The 22,401-nt window shown below is 38.1% G+C and overlaps 1 protein-coding gene across 12 annotated transcripts in view; it reads left to right on the top strand.

Annotated features, from left to right (window-relative positions):
• The window catches only part of FHIT (fragile histidine triad diadenosine triphosphatase), a 1,503,296-nt gene that overhangs the window by 421,292 nt on the left and 1,059,603 nt on the right, over nt 1-22,401 (top strand). For all 12 annotated transcript variants that reach the window (XM_043442898.1, XM_043442890.1, XM_043442894.1 and 9 more), the window contains one exon: nt 1,189-1,272. The gene's annotated coding sequence lies outside the window, so the exon portion shown is untranslated. The remainder of the gene's footprint in view (nt 1-1,188; nt 1,273-22,401) is intronic.

Here is a 22,401-nt window from a genome sequence, read left to right as displayed (position 1 = left end):
ATCTTTTAATTTTGTGACTGTAGTCACTATCCACAGTGATTTTGGAGCCCAAGAAAATAAAGTCTGTCACTGTTTCCACTTTTTCCCATCTATTTGCCATGAAGTGATGGAACTGGATGCCATGTTTTTTGAATGTTGAATTTTAAGCTGGCTTTTTCACTCTTCTCTTTCACCTTCATCAAGAGGCTCTTTAGTTCCTCTTCACTTTCTGCCATTAAAATGGTATCGTCTGCATATCTGAGGTTGTTGATATTTCTCCTGGCAATCTTGATTCTAGCTTGTGCTTCGTCCAGCCTAGTGTTTCTCATGACATACTCTGCATATAAGTTAAATAAGCAGGGTGACAATATACAGCCTTGATATACTCCTTTCCCCATTTTGAACCAGTCCGTTGTTCCACGTTCCAAGAACAGTTCTAAGTGTTGCTTCTTGACCTGCATACAGGTCCCTAACATGTGCCAGGAAATTGTGCTTGGTGTTTTATCCTAATTAAAAAAAATATATATTCTCTTTATAAATATACCCTTCATATATATATATATATGCCCATGGGTATGCCCATTTGACAGAAGTGAAAAGTGAGGCTCAATGGAGTTCAGCAGCTATATTAGACACAGAGATAGTGAAATGCATTACTAGAATTCAAACTCAGGCCAGTAGGACCACAAACCCTTGTTCCTTCTGTTGTCAGATTCCTTCTGATTCTCATGAACACTAGGGTTTCAAAAGAAAGTTAGGTAAACTGGCCCACAAAGTACCCTTCAGACAGGCCAGAGGATTTGGCGTAGACCACCACAAAACCAGAGAGGCACTCTTGCTGACAGGTTGGTAGGTTGGCTTCATCTTTCTGCAAAATAGAAAATCCCAATGGCATTACTGGCTGACTATGAAGAGGGTCAAGTAACAATGCAGCTAGAACAGCCCAGGACTGACTAGAAGTGGGAAGATGGAATTTCAGAGCACCATTCTGCCTCTTCCTTTATGTGATCTTGTAGGGGTCAGTGCAGACCACTGACAATACTTAGACATTACACATGTGCCTTTATTCTACCCTTTCAACAGTACCAATGCAGTCCTGTTTGCTCAGTGTTCATGCTGAATGTCCCTAATGAAGCTGTACCTATAAGCCATCTGGATCACTGCAGAAATGATCATCTGAATTTCTCTTTTCTGATGTCGGTATTCCAGGACTGCCAGCCTGCCGACAGCCTCTGCAGAAACTCCGCACACCCTTCCGTTGAGTGTTCTGAGGAAGTAACCATCTTCAGACAGGTAATGTTTACTTAATTTAAGATTTTTTTCATAGAGTTAGGCATACCTGACTTACTACGGACATCTGTATCATAGCAGTAAGATTCCTATGTACACATAAAATAGAACTCTTAAAATGGTAAAATTTCAGGGCTCAATTTCCTTAGAGAATTTACCCTCTCCTGACTTCTATTTGTAGCTGCTATTTAAAACTCAGGGTATAAATATTATGTCATTTAAATAAGGAGTGATGACTTTAGTTTTTGAAGAAAGCATTACCTTCCCTTTTATGAAATGTAGTATAACTGTTGCCTGATTGACATCTATTATATTATTCTCCCCCCACCAGACAGTTACACATATTTAATAATTTTTATGTGTAAAAAGTAAGGTTAAACAGTTATATAGTCAAGTTGTTAGGCTTTGCATGCTTTTGAGAATGATCCTGGAGATGAGATGGCATTAGTAGTAGCGGGAGGTCACATCTGACATAAAATGGACCTCCTAAAATGGCAAGGGATTGTTCTTGGCCAGAGGAAGTTCTAGTGGCATTTGCTGGGACAGTGAAGAATATATCTTATAAAAAAGACTTGAGGATAGAACAAAGTAATTACTCATCTTTGTATGTATTTGAATGATTTCAGTGGATATGTTTAATATGCATTTTTAAAAATAGGGCAGTAAAGGACTGGAAATATGTGAATATGGGCAATACTTCCCCAGCATGATATCAGCGGGTAGTGCTCATTTAATCCCTTCCTAGGACTCATGTGTGCATACCCCTCTCCTCTTCTCTCACCCCTTCTCATCTTTATTCCACTCACAGTATCCCCCCCTTCCAAAGTCTCAGATAACAATTTAGCATGTGTAATAAATATAAATATTGAACAGCCCCATATGTCAGAACACAAACATTTATTATGCTTTCAGCCACGACCCCGTCTCCTGTTTCCATTTTACATTGTCTGCCCTCTATTCTCTCGTATTATACAGTTGTTTAAAACTCATAGATTTATGCAAAGTTTACAAAATTGGGCAAGTCTGTCCCTCAAATGTGTAGGGCTATGACACATTGCTATGTTTTCTAGAAATACTCACCAAATGCAGATTATGGAGGAATGAGTCAGGCATCTTCATTTCTTGATGGCCCTAACTTCTTTCGGGTGAATCACCTTCCTGTCTAGAGGGTTTTTCTGGAAGATGTAGAAGGCTTAAGGATGGTAAAGGAAATGAGCTGAAATGGAACCCTGGTGTGAGCTTTGCATGGAATTGTTTGATCCCTGTGTTATGGTTCTGGTTAGTGTTTTTGAGCCCTGAAGCAAAGCTCTTTTTAACATGAAAGCTGTCAATATGAAATGTATAGATCTAAAAGAGGAGTATTTTAATATTAAATATTAGCAGAAGGAGGAATTGCAGACTATAACTTTGACTTTTAGCATCTCCACCTATTTCTCTTTGCTTGGAAAGACTTCTCTTTTCTCTCTTCATAGTAAAAGGCACGTGCTTCATGATTCTGAAGACCTATACTTCACTGTTTCTTTTCTTTAAAGAGACTGACAGGTTTCTGCCATTTGCTGTGTGATCTCGGTTAACTCATTTAATCTCTCTGAGCTCTGGTATCTTCCTCCACAATATGGGGCTAATTATAGGAACTGCCTCACAGAATGCTTATGAAGGATTAAATGGCAATTGTTATAAAGTGATAAGCAAGATACTTGGCATACAGAAGCTCTTAAGAGGTGGTAAGGACTATTATAAGAAGGAAATGTGCACTTACTGATTCTGTATCACTGTTTAAGGATATTATTTTAAATATTCTGTTTCTCATAGGATATTACCTATTGCAGTTTTCAATGAGGCAAGATATAAAGATATCTGAGATCAAAAAACTAAGGTAAAATAAATAATGTGGCAAACTACCATGTAGATTATCTCTGGTAGTCATGAACCCGTATAAGCCTCATTGCTTTGAGATTAAATGCTGCCAGTGTTACAGCCAGATCTGATTGATGTTTTATCATTTTATCATTTAACTTTATGCTGTACTTTCATTCCACATCTTCTCATGTACTTGGCAGGATGATCAAGGAAGCTCTGACTTATGTTCTACCTAAAACCAAAACCAAATATCACTAGGTGAGGTAATGAATGAAGGTTAAATATTTTAAGGAGAGGAAGTGGGAGATGCAAAAGAGTGTTTCCTAAATGTTTCTCACTTGTTTCCACTTCTAGTATGGCTAAGTATATGCTACTGAACCTGGTATTTTCACATATAGGAACTGTAAAGTATGGGAGAAAAACTACCTGACAACCTTAGAGAGTGAAAATAAAGAGGTAGATTCTGAAAGGGACTTCAGATTCAAAACTTAGAAGCAGTCTCAGTGCAGAGTGATTTCCCCATTTTATGGCTTTTTTGACTGAGGGTACGCCTGGTGAGGTTAACGTCACTTCGGGTGACTAACTCCAGTAGAAAAACCACAGTCTTTTTGGTTTGAAGACCCCAGGAACAGGGTTCAGTGCAACAATAGCCCCTGGAAAATGAAGCTAGAATACTGTTTTTAAATTAATAATTTTATTTATTTACTTTTGGCTGTGCTGGGTCTTTGTTGTTGCAGACTTTGTCAGTTGCGGCAAGCGGGGGCCACTCTTGCGGTGTAGGAGCTTCTCTTTGAGGTGGCTGCTCTAGTTGTAGAGTACAGGCTGTAGGACACATGAGCTTCAGCAGCTTCAGCACATGAGCCCAGCATTTCGGCTCCCAGGCTCTAGAGCGTGCTCAATAGTTGAGGGTCATATGCTTAGTTCCTCTGTGGCATGTGGGATCTTCCTGAACCAGAGACTGGACCTGTGCCTCCTGTATTGGCAGGTGGATTCTTTACCACTGAGCCACCAGGGAAGCCTTTAAGCTAGAATTCTGGAAAGCGAAATGGCGGATGGGGGAAGCTTCCAATTCAGTGCGTAAATACAAAGCAAAGTTTTGACTGACACCTGAATCATGGATGTGTGGAGCAGACACAAGCTAGCATAGCTGAAGATGAAAGAACTGAACTGAAGTTTGAGCTGCCACCCAAGAGATAGTTTTCACCTTGTGTATAATCAAATTAATTGCCTGCTAAAACAAATAAATCAGTATTGTTTACAGAATTCTAACAGATTTTAGAGTCTTTGCTCCAAAATATTTGCATCATACATTCACATAATACAATCCCAAATTACACAAGATATGAAGAACCAAGAAAATGTGACCCCTTCTGAAGAGGAAAGTCTAATTCCAAGATGACCCAAAGGTGGGAATTAGCAAAGATTTTAAAACAGCTATTATAACCATACTCAATGAGGCTAGAAAGATACACTCACAATGAATAAAAAATATAGTAAATGGAAACTACAAAAAAGAAACAAATGGAGATTCCAGAACTGAAAATTAATATTTGAAATAAAAATTCACTGAGCTTACATCCAAAGGAAATAATAGAAGGTGTCAGTGAACCTAAAGATAGAACAGAAACAAATTTCATTCTTAAGAACAGAAAGAAAAGAGTTTTTTATGTTTTAATTGTTGACCATACTCCCCTGCATGTAGGAACTTAGTTCCCTGACTAGGAATTGAACCCACATGCCCTGCACTGGAAGGTGGAGTTTTAACTGCTGCCCCACTGGGTAAGTCTCAGAAGAAAGATTTGAAAAACTAAACAATAACAAATAGAGCCTCAGAGATCTATGTACCATAAGTAAAAATGTCTAACGTTATGTAATTGGAGTCTCAGAAGAAGACAAGAGAGAGAATGGGAAATGAAAATATTTGAAGAAATAATGGCCAGATTTTTAAAAAATTTGATGAAATGCATACATTTACAGATCCAGAAACTCAGTGAACTTCAAACAGGAAGAAATTAATTAATTACTTAATTTGAAGAACACTGTACCTATGCACATCATACTCTAACTGTTGGACACCAACAGTAAAGAGAAAATTTTGATAGTGGTCAGAGAAAATGGCAGGTTACCTTCCAGGACACTGTACTTTAAATTAGCACAGCCTTCTTATCAGTAACTACAGAGTCTAGGAAAAGTAAAGTGATATTTTTAAAGTACAGAGAAGGAAAAAGAAAAATCCTGTTAACCCAGAAATCTATGTATAGTGAAAATATCCTTTGAGAATGAAGACAAATTAAAGACATTTTCAGATAAAAGTAAGCTAAGAGAATTCATTGCCAGCAGACCTACAACACAAGAAATGCTAAAGGAAGTTATTCAAGCTGAAGTGAGATAACACCAGATGGAATCTTAAATCTTCAAGAATGAATCAAGAATGTCAGAAATTGTAAATATGAAAGAGTATTTTTTTTCATCTCAGTATCTTTAAAATACACAGAAAATTTAAAAGCCAAATCATAACACTGCCTTGTGATACTTATAATGCACTATGTGTAGATATCATATGTAAGACAATTATAGCATAAATAATGAGGGGGGTTGCATAGTAAATGGACTTATATAATGGTATAGTTTTCAATTTTATATGGGGTGATAATGAAATGAACTCTTAAGTAGACTGTGAAAGGTCAAGAATGTATATTTTAATGCTTAGAACAATAACTGAAAATCTAATAGATAAAGTAGAATCCTAAGCACTTTAAAAATGATCCCCAAAAATGCAGAAAAGATTGAACAGAGAACAAAAAGCAGAAGAGGCAAAAGGAAACCAAGCAGTGAAATTGTAGCTCTAAGTGCAACCATATCATGTTAATCATATTTATTTATATTGAATGATGTTATTGTTCCATTGCGCACTTGTGTCAGACTCTTTGCGACACTGTGGACTGCAGCATGCCCGGCTTCATATTAAACATTAATGTTGTGCACTGGCTTTTGGAACTCAAATAAAGGCCCTCTCATGTTGGGTGAAACTCTTCTTGGTAGATTGGACCTAGGCTGGTCTTTGGAGAGAGATCAAGCCCTGAGCCTTTGATGTGGGAGCACTGACTCCAAGACCCTAGACAGCCAGAGAACTAACCCTAGGGAATATCAAATAGTGAGAACTCACACAAAGGAAACCACTTGAATACAAGACCCTGCATCACGCAACCACCAGTAGCACCTTGTGCAGGACAACCTCATCTAAACAACACACAAAACAAAAATATAAGCCAAATCATCAGCAGACAGGATTACCACCTCACTCAGCCTTGCCCATCAGAGGAAAAACAAACAAAAACTCAGCACAAATCGCACGCAATAGGAAGCTGACACAAACCACTGGACCAACCTTAGGAGGGCAGAAACCAAAAGGAAGAAAGAATTCAACCTTGAAGCCTGGGAAAAGGAGACCTCTAACACAGTAAGTTAAAAAAAAAAAATGACAAGGCAGAGAAATACTACAGAAACTAAGGAACAAACTAGAAACACAGAAGTCCAAATAAATGAAGAGGAAATAGGCAAACTACCTGAAAAAGAATTCAGAATAATGATAGTAAAGAGGATCAAAATCCTCGAAAACAAAATGGAGAAAATGCAAGAATCAATTAACTAAGACCTAGAAGAACTGAAGAATAAACATACAAACAACACAACTACTGAAATTAAAAATACTCTATAAGGAATCAGTAGCAGAATATCTGAAGCAGAAAAATAAATCAGTGAGCTGGAAGATAAAATGGTGGAAATAACTTCTGAAGAGCAGAATAAAGTAAAAAGAATGAAAAGAACTGAGGATAGTCTCAGAGACCTCCGGGACAATATCAAATGCACCAACATTCGAATTATATGGGTCCCAGAAGAAGAAGAGAAAAAGAAAGGGTGTGAGAAAATTTTTGAAGAAATCATAGTTGAAAATTTCCCCAACATGGAAAAGGAAATAGTCACTCAAGTCCAAGAGTCACAAAGAGTCCCATATAGGATAAACCCAAGGAGAAACATGCCAAGACACATACTAGTCAAACTAACAGAGACTAAATACAAAGAAAGAATACTAAAAGCAGCAAGGGAGAAGCAATGAGTAACATACAAGGGAAACCCCATACACTTAACAGCTGATCTTTCAGCAGAAACTCTGCAGGCCAGAAGGGAATGACAGGATATATTTAAAGTACTGAAAGGGGAAAGTCTACAACCAAGATTACTGTACCCAGCAAGGATCTCATTCAAAAGTGATGGAGAAATAAAAAGCTTTTCAGACAAGCAAAAATTAAGAAAATTGAGTACCACCAAAGCAGCTTCACAACAAATGTTAAAGGGACTCATATAGTCAAGAAATACTTGAGAAGAAAAAAGATCCACCAAATCAGCAACAAACAATTAAGAAAATGGTAATAGGAACATATGTATCAATAATTATTTTAAACGAAAATGGACTAAATGCTCCAACCCAAAGACACAGATTGACTCAATGGATACAAAAGCAAGACCCATATATATGCTGTCTACAATAAATCCACTTCAGACCTAAGACATGTATAGACTGAAAGTGAGAGGATGGGAAAATATATTCCATGCAAATGGGAAGCAAAAGAAAGCTGAAGTAGCAATCCTCACATCAGACAAAATAGACCTTAAAATAAAGAAGATTACAAGAGATAAGGAAGGACACTACATAATGATCAAGGGATCAATCCAAGAGGAAGACATAACAATTGTAAATATCTATGCACCCAACATAGGAGTACCTCAATACATAAGACGAACAATAACAGACATGAGAAATCGACAGTAACACGATAATAGTAGGAGACTTTAACACCCCACTCACACCAATGGACAGATCATCAAAACAGAAAATTAATAAGGAAACACAAGTCTTAAATGACACATTAGATGAGATGGATCTCATTGATATCTCCAGGACATTCCATCCAAATGCAGAAGAATACACTATCTTCTCAAGTGCACATGGATCATTCTCTAGGATAGACCACATCTTGGGTCACAAATCAAACCTCAGTAAATTTAAGAAAATTGAAATCATATCAAGCATCTTCTCTGACCACAATACTATGAGACTAGATATCAATTATAGGAAAAAAAAAATAACTGTAAGCAACAGAAACACACGGAGATTAAACAATATGTTTCTAAATAACCAGCAGGTTATTGAAGAAATCAAAAGGGAAATCAAAAAAATTTCTAGAAACAAATGACAATGAAAACATGACAACTCAAAACCTATGGGATGCAGCAAAAACAGTTCTAAGAGGGAAGTTTATAGCAATACAATCATACCTCAAGAAAGAAGAAAAACATCGTCCAGACAACCTAACTTTACACCTAAAACAACTGGGAGAAGAAGAACAAAAAAAACCCCAAATTAGTAAAAAGAAAGAAATCATAAAGATCCCAGCAGAAATAAATGAAAAAGAAATGAATGAAACAGTAGTAAAGATTAATAAAACTAAAAGCTGGTTCATTGAGAAGACAAAGTTGACAAGCATTTAGGCAAACTCATCAAAAGAAAGAGAGAAGAATCAAATCAACAAAATTAGAAATGAAAAAGAAGAGGTTACAAGAGACAATGCAGAAATACAAAAAATTACAAGAGATTATTATGAACAACCATATGGCAATAAAATGGATAACCTGGAAGAAATTGACAGATTCTTAGAAAAGTTCAATCTTCCAAGACTGAACCGGGAAGAAATGGAAATTATGAACAACCCGGTTACAAGCACTGAAATTGAAGCTGTGATCAAAAATCACCCAAAAAATAAAAGCCCGGGACCAGATGACTTCACAGGAGAATTCTATCAAACATTTAGAAAAGAGCAATTGCCTATCCTTCTAAAACTCATCCAAAAAATTGCAGAGGAAGGAACACTTCCAAACTCATTCTACAAGGCCACCATCACCCTGTTACCAAAACCAGACAAAGACAACACAAAGAAAGAAACTACAGGCCAATATCACTGATGAATATAGGTGCAAAAATCCACAACAAAATTTTAGCAAACAGAATTCTGCAACACATCAAAAAGCAGATACACCATAATCAAGTTGGGGTTTATTCCAGGAATGCAAATATTCATCAATATACACAAATCAATCAATGTGATACACCATATTAACAAATTGAAGGATAAAAACTGTATGATAATCTAAATAGATACAGAAAAAGCCTTTTACAAAATTAAGCACCCATTTATGATTAAAACTCTTAAAAAAAATGGGCATAGAAGGAACCTACCACAACATAGCAAAGGCCATATATGATAAGCCTACAACAAACATTATTCTCAGTGGTTAAAAATGGAAAGCATTCTGCCTAAGATCAGGAGCAAGACAAGGGTGTCCACTTTCACCACTGTTATTCAACATAGTTCTGAAAGTCCTAGCTACAGCAATCAGAGAAGAAAAAGAAATAAATAAAAGGAATCCAGATTGGAAAAGAAGTAAAGCTCTCACTGTTTGCAGATGACATGATGCTGTACATAGAAAATTCTAAACACAGTATCCGAAAATTACTAGAGCTAATCAGTGAGTTTAGCAAAGTTGCAGGATACAAAACCAATACACAGAAATCACTTGCATTTCTATATACTAACAATGAGAAATCAGACAGAGAAATTAAAGAATCAATCCCATTCACCATTGCAAGAAAAAGAATTAAATATCTAAGAATAAACTTACCTAAGGAGACAAAAGAACTATACACAGAAAATTATAAGACACTAATGAAAGAAATCAAAGATGACACAAACCGATGGAGAGATATTCCATGTTCCTGGGTAGGAAGAATCAATACTGTGAAAATGACTATACTACCAAACGCAATCTATAGATTCAGTGCGACCCCTATCAAATTACAAATGGCATTTTTCACAGAACTAGAACAAAAAATTTCACAATTCATATGGAAACACAAAAGACCCTGGAAAGCCAAAGCAGTCTTGAGAAAGAAGAATGGAGCTGCAGGAATCCACCTTCCTGGTTCAGATTACACTACAAAGCTACAGTCATCAAGGCAGTATGGTACTGGCACAAAAACAGAAATATAGACCAATGCAACAAGATAGAAAGCCCAGAAATTAACCCATGCACCTATGGGTACCTTATCTTTGACAAAGGAGGCAAGAATATACAATGGGGCAAAGACAGCCTCTTCAATAAATGGTGCTGGGTAAACTGGACAGCTACATGTGAAAGAATGAAATTAGAACACTTCCTAACAACAAACACAAAGATAAACTCAAAATGGATTAAAGACCTAAATGTAAGACCAGAAACTATAAAACTCTAGGAGGAAAACACAGGCAGAGCACTCGATGACATAAATCAAAGCAAGATCCTCTATGACCCACCTCCTAGAGTAACAGAAATAAAAACAAAAGTAAACAAGTGGGAACTGATTAAACTTAACAGCTTTTGTACAGCAAAGGAAACTATAAGCAAGGTGAAAAGACAACCTGCACAATGGGACAAAATAATAACAAATGAAACAACTGACAAAGGATTAACTTCCAAAATATACAAGCAGCTCATACGACTCAGTACCAGAAAAACAAAGAACCCAATCAAAAAGTGGGAAAAAGACCTAAACAGACATTTCTCCAAAGAAGACATATAGATGGCTAGCAAACACATAAAAAGATACTCAACATTGCTCATTATTAGAGAAATGCAAATCAAAACTACAATGAGATATCACCTCACACTGGTCAGAATGGCCATCATCAAAATGTCTACAAACAATAAATGCTGGAGAGGGTGTGTAGAAAAGGGTACGCTCTTGCACTGTTGGTGGGAATGTAAATTGATACAGCCACTATGGAAGACGGTATGGAGATTTCTTAAAAACTAGGAATAAAACCACCATATGACGCAGCAACCCCACTCCTAGGTATATACCCTGAGGAAACTGAAATTGAAAGAGACACATGTATCCCATTGTTTACTGCAGCACTATTTACAATAGCTAGAACATGGAAGCAACCTAGATGTCCATCAACAGATAACTGGATAAAGAAGTTGTGGTACATATACATAATGGAATATTACTCAACCATGAAAAGGAATGCATTTCAATCAGTTCTGATGAGGTGGATGAACCTAGAACCTATTATACAGAGTGAAGTGTGTCAGAAAGAGAAAGATAAATATTGTATTCTAATGCATATATATGGAATCTAGAAAAATGGTATGAAGAATTTATTTTCAGAGCAGCAGTGGAGAAACAGACATAGAGATTAGACTAATGGACATGGGGAGGGGGAGGAGAGGGTGAGATGTATGGAAAGAGTACCATGGAATCTTACATTACCATATGTAACATAGACAGCCAGTGGGAATTTGATGTGTGGCTCAGGAAACTCAAATAGGGGCTATGTATCAATCTAGAGGGGTGGGATGGGGAGGGAGATGGGAGGGAGAGTCCAAAGGGAGGGATATATGTATACCTGTGGCTGATGCATGTTGAGGTTTGACAGAAAACAGCGATATTCTATAAAGCAGTTATCCTTCAATAAAAAAGTAAATAAAAAAGAAAAAAAAGGATAATGGACTAAATACTTTAATTAAAAATCAGAGTTTATCAGGATGGATTAAAAAACAAGAACTACTATTTTTTGTTGAGATAAATTTTAAATATAAAGATACAGTTAAATTGAAAGTAAATTGATGGAAAAAGATACACCATAATAAAAGCAGAAGTCTATATTAGCATCAGAAAAATTAAACTTTAAGGCAAAAAGTATTACCAGCGTTAAGGTGTGTTTGATAATAATAAATAGGTCATTACATTAAGAATTATAAGTGAGTGTTTATACCTGATAAAGTTCCAGTGAGGTTACTTTGAGTATTTTTGAGTCTAGAAATTTTTGAGGATAATCCAGTTGTAAGTTAAGAGACACAGGTTACTCATCACTTTAGGGTAACGACCATTTCATAAAATTGTGGCATCAAAGCTCAACACAAGTGAAAGCAAAACATTGCTGGAGAGTGTAGATATCTGTATGTCTATACATGTGAGAGGGTCCCTAGGCTGGAATCAAGTGACATACATCCAAGTTATTACTAGCTCCATTATTAGCTAGCTAAGAAATAGCTACCTTATTTGTGATGGTTTATAGACAATTTAAAAATAAGATTCATTATATATATAATTATCATATATTAAAATCAGGAAAGAATTCCACCAGTGACTATTGCTAACAGGGTTTTAAGTATACACTGAGCACACAGATGCATACCTGGGTTTTCTGGCAGGGAGAGCAAAGAGGGAAACACAGGAAATTTCAAATTCGTATGATCAGAAAAGTTAAAACATTTCAGAAATTTCTCATGTGATCTTAAAGATCCCTTCCTGCATTTGAGATTTTATAAAATTGGGATAATAACATCTACCTTTCAGAATCTTGGTAGGAATGATTGAGACCACACTGGTATGTAAGTATTATTTTACTGTTGTCTTTATATAACTCCAATAAATATGCATGGTAGAAATCTAAGGAATCTGACTGTAGTTAACTTGAAACTCTAGTGTCTGAACTTCTGTGGCTTATCTAGTTACTATTTATTTGTGTCCCTATGTTGTCAATAACCATGAGAAGTATGTTATAGTCTTCTACGTAGAAAGTAGGTGTCATAAATTAGTAAATTAGGAAACAGCCCCAGGGAAGTGATGTCACTTGACCAAGACACTGTATAAATGTTTTAAGTCAAAATTTGAACCCCTTTCTCTACATCACCAAATCCTGTTTTATTTCTACTACATTATACTGCTTCTAGGGCTTCCCATGTGGTGCTAGTGGTAAAGAACCTGTCTGCCAATGCAGGAGACACAGGAGATGAGGGTTTGATCCCTGGATCAGGAACATCCCCTGGAGGAGGGTGTGGCAACCCACTCCAGTATTCTTGCCTGTAGAATCCCATGGACAGAGGAGCCCAGCAGGCTATAGTCTGTAGGGTCGCGAAGAGTTGGACATGATTGAAGTGACAGCATGCACATACTGCTTCTAAAATATTGAATACGTTTAACACTATTGGTATTATTTCCAAGAAATATTCCAACTTATAAAGCAGTTGTTGTGAAGAACTGGCACATAGTGCATTAGAATTCATGTGATATGAAATCACCAATGGAATCTGACTCAGAAGGCCCCACATACCCCTACCAGCATCTAAATATCTATATTTTGCATCTTAAAAAATAATTTCTTCAAGATTTGATGACTTGGACAGTGACAGAGAGTAAGGTCACCCTGGGACTGATAGTGACAGCTTTGCCAATACAATTGGAATGTTTTTTAACTGTAAAGCTTATTTAATGAAAAGAGACCCCCAAAACCTTTTTACTAATGTGTGGTGCTCTCTTGTCAGTTTGAAATGAACCAACTGTCAGCCTGCCAATTACCATGCATACAGTATGTGTTCATTAAATCACTCACTGTGAGTTTCTTCAGGTTGGCAAACTGGTTAATTAAAAAAAAAAAGTGTAGTGTTGCTCTTACAGTAAAGAGGCAGGAATCAAAAAAATGGCGTGCTTACTTGTAATATTTTGGAGTTTGCTTTTAAATGCAAACAGAAATTGTTCTGTTTTACAGTTTTGATTAAAGGATTGTTCCTTCTGCATCTTTTTTGGTTTTGTTTATAATTCAAACACTGTAATTATAATGGAGTTGCTTTTATAATAGAACTACTAAATCATTCTGCCAGAAGATGAAAACCCAAGTAAAGGGCTCAATTTTTTGTGCTGAGGCTGTAAGGCCAACTTGGGTGTGTTGGGGCTGAAACAAACTGGGAGTGGAAGATGGGTTTTAGCTTTGCTAAATGTCTGCTGTGGTGTTTTCATTTTAGGAGATTTAGGTCTTATCATCACCTCAGTGGGTGAGTTAATCCCTTTTGAGAGCTGACACCCTTAGGCTCTCATAGCCTATGATAATTAGGCTGTTTGATTTGTTTGTATAGTAGCTCTAAAAAATACCAGTGCCCAAGCTCAACCCTGAATATTCATTGAAAAGACTGATGTTGAAACTGAAGTACCAATACTCCGGCCACCTGAAGTGAAGAGTCAATTCACTGGAAAAGACCCTGATGCTGGGAAAGATTGAGGGCAGGAGGAGAAAAGGGTGGCAGAGGATGAGCTGGTTGGATGGTATCACTGACTCAATGGACATGAGTTTGCGAAAATTCGGTGAGATAGTGAAGGACAGGGAAACCTGATGTGCTGCACTCCATGGGGTCTCAAAGAGTCGGACAAGACTTAGTGGCTAAAGAACAACAAGCTCCTCCCCAGATCAAATAAATCAGAATCCTTGTGGGGGAGGGAGTGGCTAACTGTTTTTAGAAGCTCCCCAGGCTTCCCTAGTGGCTCAGTTGGTAAAGAATCTGCCTGCAGTGCAGAAGACCCAGGTTCAATCCTGGGTCTGGAAGGTCCCCTGGAGAACGCAATGGCAACCCACTCCAGTATTCTTGCCTGGAGAATTCTAAGGACAGAGGAGCTGACGGGCTACAGTCCATGGGGTGGCAAAGAGACAGACACGACTGAGTGACTAACAGGTTATTCTAATAGGAGCCAGGGCTGAGAGAAACAGGCCTAAATTGACTCGACTTGTCCAGCATTTCAATTTGTCTGATTCAACAGCTCTTATCATCAACCACAAGGCATCAACCCATGACTTAGCAACCAATAAACCCTGTAAGGTTTCAGAGGGTTAAACACTCTAGTTTCTGAGCTCCACTTATATCTATGCAATGAGATTCTTTGGAGTCAGGACCTAGGAACCTCCATTTTTAACCAGAGGTCCTAGGTGATTCTTGTGTACTAAGGTATGAGAATTTTCCAAAAGCAAGATAATCTTTGAAAGTGAAGTTGAGTGGAACTTCAGAGGAAAGTGCATAAATCACAGTAAAATCAGGGCAGGCTTAAAAAAAAAAAAAACAAAACAGGAATTTTGGTACACACATTTAGGCTAACTGGGATTGTTCATGTTATAATAGCATTAGCCTTTTTGGTGGTGGGAGGGGTAACCTCCCACACCATCACCATCACTATCTAGTACCATGTGGAACCCAGGAATGCACAGACTCTTCATAGCTTCCTTTAACATTTAGATACTGAGGTTAATGATTAGGGCCAATGCATTTTTTGAGGGCCTAGAAAAATATTGAGGACTAAAAGGAAAAGAAGTAGAGTCAGAACAATTAGATATTTATTGAAATGTCAACAAAATAGAACATTATGCTATTGCTATTAATAACTAAATTTAGTAATTTTAAACAGTCTATGTTTAGAGACATTTTATGGGTTAGCTTTTCTCACTTAAGAATGTCTGAATTGCATGATTGTTGAGAAATTTTAGCCAATTTTAATATTTTACAAACCAAATTATACATAACCAAATAATTTCAAATGCAAAAATATTAAAATCTCAAAAATTTTATACCCAACAATTGTTTATTATAATCTATCCTATATAATATGGTGTTGAGCCTCTTAAAGTTCCTGGGACCTAGGAAGGTCTTGTACCCCAGAGTATATACTTACAAATTAAATGATAGTTAATTGTCCTGGACTCCATTCTCATTGATGAGGCTATCAAAATATGCATAAGTAACCTTCTGAAGATGTAGTTGAAACTAATCATTGTTGCTCACCTTCATTCTAGGGGGAAAAAATGTCCAAAAAGGTAAAAGAAGGAAAAACAGTTTTAGCTACATATCGGACTCCCTTTAAACATATAGTATATCACTTACAGGAAAGTTGGGATTGTTAATGAGCATCAAATGAGATTGACAAGGCAAATTGCACAGTATGGGTCTTGTTTGGAAAATTACCCCTAAGAAGTTGTGATAATAGTAATAAAACAACACAGAACTAAAATAAGAGACAGAGAAGTAGATGTCCTAGAAATTTGGAGTCTCTGAGGTCAGTTGATACCTAGAGCTATGTGTCTTTTTAAATTCTCCAGCCACTTCCATACCTTGGATTTGATTACATATTAAGTCCCCAGTTTCAGAATTCTTCTGATCCATGGATTATGAGTCATACTACTAACATCTTACTTAAGGTACATCTTCTCATAAGGATGTACATCATTTCATAAGATGTTTCTTTTGTAACAGTTGCCACTACTGTTTTATTTATATTTTGGTTAACATTCCTTTTTGACTGTCTCCTCCCTCAGAATATAAGCTCAAAGAAACCAGGAGTTATGGCTTTTTATGATTTTACCGAATCAATCATGGGGAAGAAAGGGTGGTGACAATCGATCACTTTGTCCTTGCCAACAATGATCAATCAGGAGTGTCATAGTATTGGGACAATGTTACAAATGCTTATGGTCAGGAAATACTTTAGAACGTCATTTATAAACTTAGATTCTGTAATACCAAGTCAATAAATGAGTGAATGAAAGGAAGCTGTATTCAAGTTTCACCTATATTTCTCCTACCCTTCCCCAGGATCCAAACGGAAAATAAATAAATAAGTAAAAGAAGGAAAAGAATCTGCTTTTCTATAAATTCTGTGACTTATAAATGAATAAAATGGCTAATTGTTCACTTGAAAAATGACTATACTTTTGGAAAGGGGCCTGAAAATTTCTTGGCAATACTTCAACTGATTAATAATTTAGAATGATGATTACTAGAGAATGCAAGTGGAGCTAATAGCCTCTCATTTTCTTCTTGATTATTTTGGACAAATTGGTAAGGCAAGGCAGAGGTGTGGGGTGTTTCGGGGTCAACTGACTAGAAGCTTTGGATTAAAAATGCAGAGGCAGATCTGATCTCTCTAAGGTGCTGACTTCCTCTCTAATGGAGTCAGATGACTTTGTGATGTGTTGCTTCTGCTGCTTAGCTGCGTATAGCTGGTGTTACACTCCCCAAAAGTCTATGTGAACTAAAGGCAACTCCCACTGTGACTGCTGTGTGACGCATCCTGCTAGACACTGGTTAGGAAGAAACAATGGATTTAACACAGTTCTAAGTTTAAGAAGTTCAAATATCTGGCAAGAGAGACACATATGTCTATAAATCATTATTCTATGAGGTGAAAAGTATTAAGTGTCTTAAGAGAGGGATATGAACAAATGCCATGGGAGTCATTCGCTTACATATTTGATGTGAGGGATCTGCCTAATTGGGAATTAGTGATTTGAAACAATGTGAGAAAGTCAAACTATATGTGTTATGCTGGTAACAGCATTCAAATGAGAAAATGCCTAAGAAAGTAATGCTGGCACAAGAACCTGGTTGGGATTTCCAGGGCTACATAGAACTCTGTGTCTCTATTCAGAAAGATAGGATTTGGGTAAATTATATCCTAGAAGGAGTGAAGCTTCCCCAGGGGTTCAGCTGGTAAAGAATTCACCTGCAATTCAGGAGACACAAGAGATGAGGTTTGATCTCTAGTCAGGAAGATCCCCTGGAGGAGGAAATGTCAACCCACTCCAGTATTCTTGCTGGAAAATGCCATGGACAGAGGAGCCTGACAGGCTACAGTCCATGGGGTCCCAAAGAGTTGGACATGACTGAGCAACTTTTTCACTTTTACAACTTTCAGCATAACCATGTGAAAGTGAAAGGGAAAGTCAGTTGTGTCCGGGTCTTTGCGACCTCATGAATTATATAGTACATGGAATTCTCCAGGCCAGAATACTGGAGCGGGTAGCCTTTCCCTTCTCCAGGGGATCTTCCCAACCCAGGAATCGAACCCAGTTCTCCTGCATTGCAGGCAGCTTCTTTACCAGCTGAGCCACAAGGGAAGCCCAAGAATACTGGTGGGTAGCCTATCCCTTCTCCAGTGGATCTTCCCGACCCAGGAATTGAACCAGGGTCTCCTGCGTTGTGGGCGGATTCTTTACCAGCTCAGCTCTCAGGGAAGCCCAAGCATAACCACAGTGTAAAGCTATTCACTTATGCAGAGCTAACTTTTTACTCAGACATCTACTTATTCACCAAATGTTCACTGAGTACCTAGTATGTGTCAATTACTCATAGATTATGATCTGAAGAAGCTGTCAGTCTGGAAGAGGAAACATAACAGGCACATAAAATACTCACTTCTTTGCGGAAATGCCATGGGGGTTATGCCAAGAGTGAAGGGATTCATCACCACTGAACAGCAGGGAAGACTCCTGATGGAGGTGAAAACTGAAGGGCTTTGGAAGGTAGATGGAGTTTGGTCAAGCAGGATTGACCAATGTGGGAAGGACAGCTGAAGAGAGGAAGGAGTAGTGAGCAAAGGCTTAGAGGTGTAATCCTGGGAAATTTATGGAGGAGACGTGCAGTTTGAAATGTAGACTATGCAAAGGGAAATTTCTGTCCGTAAGGCTGAGCTATCTCAGACTCAGAGGGCTTCCTTCAAAAAGGAGTGATGATATGCCACACACTGTCCTTCATTCATGGTTACATTAACTCCTCTACATCCTAAAAAACCTACAAAATAGGCTCTAGGTAGTTGCTCAGTCGTGTCCAATTCTGTGCAGCCCCATGGACTGTAGCTCACCAGGCTCCTCTGTCCATGGGATTCTCCAGGTAAGAATACTGGAGTAGGTTGCCATTCCCTTCTCCAGAGGTTCTAGTATTATCCCAATTTATAGATGGGGAAACTGAGGCATGGGTGGGTTAAATTACTTGCCAGTTAGTAGGCAGTGGTGGAGCTGGGATTTGAACTTAGACATCCTGGCTACAGAGTTCTTGCTTATATAAAGGAGGTCTGAGGATCTAAAGGAAATTATAGGAGGGGTGGTGGTGAAATACTGGATATCCATTCCATTTACAAATGGGAGAAAATACAGAGCTTGCAGACCGTGGGTAACTTCTCCTATATCCTTGAGCAAAGAGAGGGGCTGAGCCCCTGCCTCCAATGACACGATGGGGATGCCTGCATGCTTGGTCCCCTTCCTCTAAGTCGGCCACGTTTGCATCCATTCGTGGAGATAAATCCTCAGTACAGGGAAACAAAAGTGTTTTTCAGGCTCTTTTCTGCCCCGGTTAGACCAGGACAGGTTTTATGAAAGGAGCTTTTCTGCATCTGCTGCCTTCCGGGGTCACATTCTTAGTGAATCTACAGCCTCAAAATGGAGCTTGTTAGTTGCGTGTCATCCAAGGGTGGCAATTAGTTGCATGTGTTTGGTTGGGTGCCAGCTCCCGGGGCGCCAGACCTCAGTGGGGGAGCCACTGTTTGTCATGAATTAGTCTTTAAATAAAAGCAAGTTTTTAAAATGGAGCATGCTAATTTGGGTTTTGCTGACCCCCTCTGAAGAAGGCATGGCCTGTTCGGTGCCAGCTGGCTGAATTGGCATTCAGCGTGAAACTGGGTCCCTACCAAAAATCCGCCTTGCTCCCCTCTTCCAGCACTGGGAGCAAAATGGCAGTGAGGAGTTGGTTGGCCCTGAGAAACAAGGTGAAACGAGGGGCAGGAACAGCATGATCTGATGATGAAAGGGATTGGAGCTGCTCTGGTTATACCCGCTTCTCTCACCACCTTAGGAAGGCAAGTCTGCTGCCCTTCTCTTTCCCCACTGGCGCTGTCCTCAGCCACCCATTCAGTGACTTTCCACATAAAAGGCTTCCTCATCCAATCGCTTATACACTGCTCCTTTTTATACTCTTCCAAGTCATACTTAGGGGATTATCACTGCAGCTTTTAACTTCCCCGAGAAAGAGCTGAATGAGCGTGAATGAGGCGGAAGAGTCTTCAGTGAGAAAGTGTCCCCCACCCCAAAATGCTCACAAAACCCCTAATCACGATGTAAGAATGCCATCCTGTCTTTGGCAGCGGCTGGCTAATTAACAACTACTGTACATATAGGAGATAATTACAGAAACCGTGTCGCACACTCGTGGTAATAGAATACGGGGCAACAGCGGCCCCAGCTCGCCCTACTACGGCGCTTTTACACACGGAGGACATCCCACCAATCAAGGTTTTGAAGCTCCGCACTTTGCCCGAGACGTGTTAATTGGAAGATTTGTTTTCTTACACTTTCCAGGTGGATAATCTGATCCTGAGAAATTGCTACTGTCAGCTGAAAATCAACAGTTGAAAACAGGAACTCTTCCATTTTTTTTAAAAAGTTACCTATTTTGGGTTTGTTTTGCAAACATCCCTTTGTCTTCCAGTAGATTTTCTCGGTATTGGGAGAGGAGCCATGTACAAAGGCAAGACAGAAAGGGAATTTAAATAAGCTTTACATTCATTCTGAAGATTCAGGAAAGATGGGAAGTTTTTGTGTTTTTTTGTTTTTCCTTCTCAATATAAATGTATTTGTGCAGCGGATATGAGTTGTTCTGGTTACTAATGTAGTGTACATTCAATTTCCTGGAGTGAGGTTTTTTTTTTTTTTTTTTTTGATGCCAGTGCCTCTGTTCTTCTGAATGCAGCATATTAAGTTTACTATTAAACCCACACCCCATTCCTAAGAGACTCAGCCTGAAAGCCTTCCTGACAGGACAGGAATTTGTTTGTTTGTTTATAGAGATTGATGCAAATTTGACAATGAAGGACATTTTGAATACTTGAGTACCGTAAATAGTTTTAAGGGGTATCTTATTTTTTCAAGGCAATGCATTTTGCAGTTTCTTTAAATGCTCATTTAGTATTTTCCGACTAGGCAGGACAATGTGTTGCTTTTAAGGATAAGAGCCCGTAATGAGCCCCTGAGCCTTTAATTTATGATGTATCTGACAGGATTGTGGTGGATCTGATAGGGGATGCATGTGATTATGTCTGCAAGCTGAAAATAAACCAGCTGGTATTTGTTCTGAAAACATTCCGAGAACACCCTCCTGTTAATGGCCCATGGCTTGATCCAGCATCTGGTAAACTAATATACTGTCATTTTTACCATGAAAGTCAGCACAAATCATTAATGATTCCAGCAGCTATTTATGTTCTTCTCTTGTCTAGAACATGCCAATTACCATGAAATTATTCCTATTAGCAACATGATTGAATGATAGTAACCTGATTGTAACTTGTTGGCAGAAATTCTTCCATAATGACAATAATGAACTGTGCATTTGAGTCCTTGCTGGGTTCTGTTAAACCGGAAGGTTGAATATTATATGTTTCTAACTGTCATGAACAATACTTCTTAATGACTGTGAGAACTGAAGGAAATGTGCTATCTTGCAGATTTGCTTCTGTGTGGGAACTTATCATTTTTGTTTAATTTGTTGGGGGAAGGAGTCACTGATTGCCATTAAAAATGGTGTTCAGGGACCGCTTGCAATACACACATATTATAATCAACACTAGTTTAGAGAGCCTAATAGAGTTCATCATTGCTCTCATTATAGACAGTATCTGAATTTTTAAATGCAATATTCCACATCTGATCATCACCAAAGGATGAAATAACGTCATCAATGCCAGTGACTAAGAAAAATATGGAGAGTTTGATACCACCATGAGATTGATAATTTAATTATCCTTTTTCTTTCAGCTAATCTTGATCTGTAGGACCACATGACCTGACTGAAAATACGTATCGGGCAGACAGTCCAAGATATCTAAGAGGAGCAGTGCAAAGGACAGCTATAGCTCCATGAAAATTCCTGGTAGGGCATTTACACAAGAGTAGGACAGATTAGCCATATTCTTCAAAGATCTAAGGAACCTAGTTAATGTACTGTACACTTCTTGAGGCCCACCTCATATCCTTTTGTCTCACTTTTCACTGCGGCCATTGTTGTGCAAGCCACCTTAGGGCAGTTTGTCACCTGAAGCTTCTTATCTAACCTGCATTCAGTATCCCCATTTTCTGCCGTGTTACCTTGTGTGTGACTAGCAGCCGAGAAGTGCAAGAGAGTTATTAAGCTATGAAACATGAAGCTGGAATTGGGGGAGGAGCAAGATTTTAGAGGGCATCGTATGCTCTTTTATCCTAAGTGTAATGGAAAACAACTAAAGAGTTTTAAGAAGAGGAGTGATAGTTTCCAACTTCTGGTTTTAAAATATGACTACTGTGTGGAAAACAGATTGGAGTGAGGGGCAAGAATACATATGGGAAGAGCAATTAAAAAGCTATTGCAAAAAAAAAAAAAAGCTATTGCAGTAATCTATAGCACCTTTTGTGCTGTAAAAATAAAAATGATATATTTTTAGCTTTTTTGGAAATATAAATAATACAATAAATGACAAAAAGGAAAACAAAACAAAACAGAAACACCTAACCTGTTATGTGATTGGTGATCTTCAGGCACAACAGCACTTAC

This window comes from Cervus canadensis, chromosome 22, assembly GCF_019320065.1.
Source record: "Cervus canadensis isolate Bull #8, Minnesota chromosome 22, ASM1932006v1, whole genome shotgun sequence".
In the NCBI taxonomy this organism is placed as follows: Eukaryota; Metazoa; Chordata; class Mammalia; order Artiodactyla; family Cervidae; genus Cervus; species Cervus canadensis.
The sequence above is the reverse complement of the archived record's forward strand: the minus strand, read 5'-3'. Positions and strand labels throughout refer to the sequence as shown.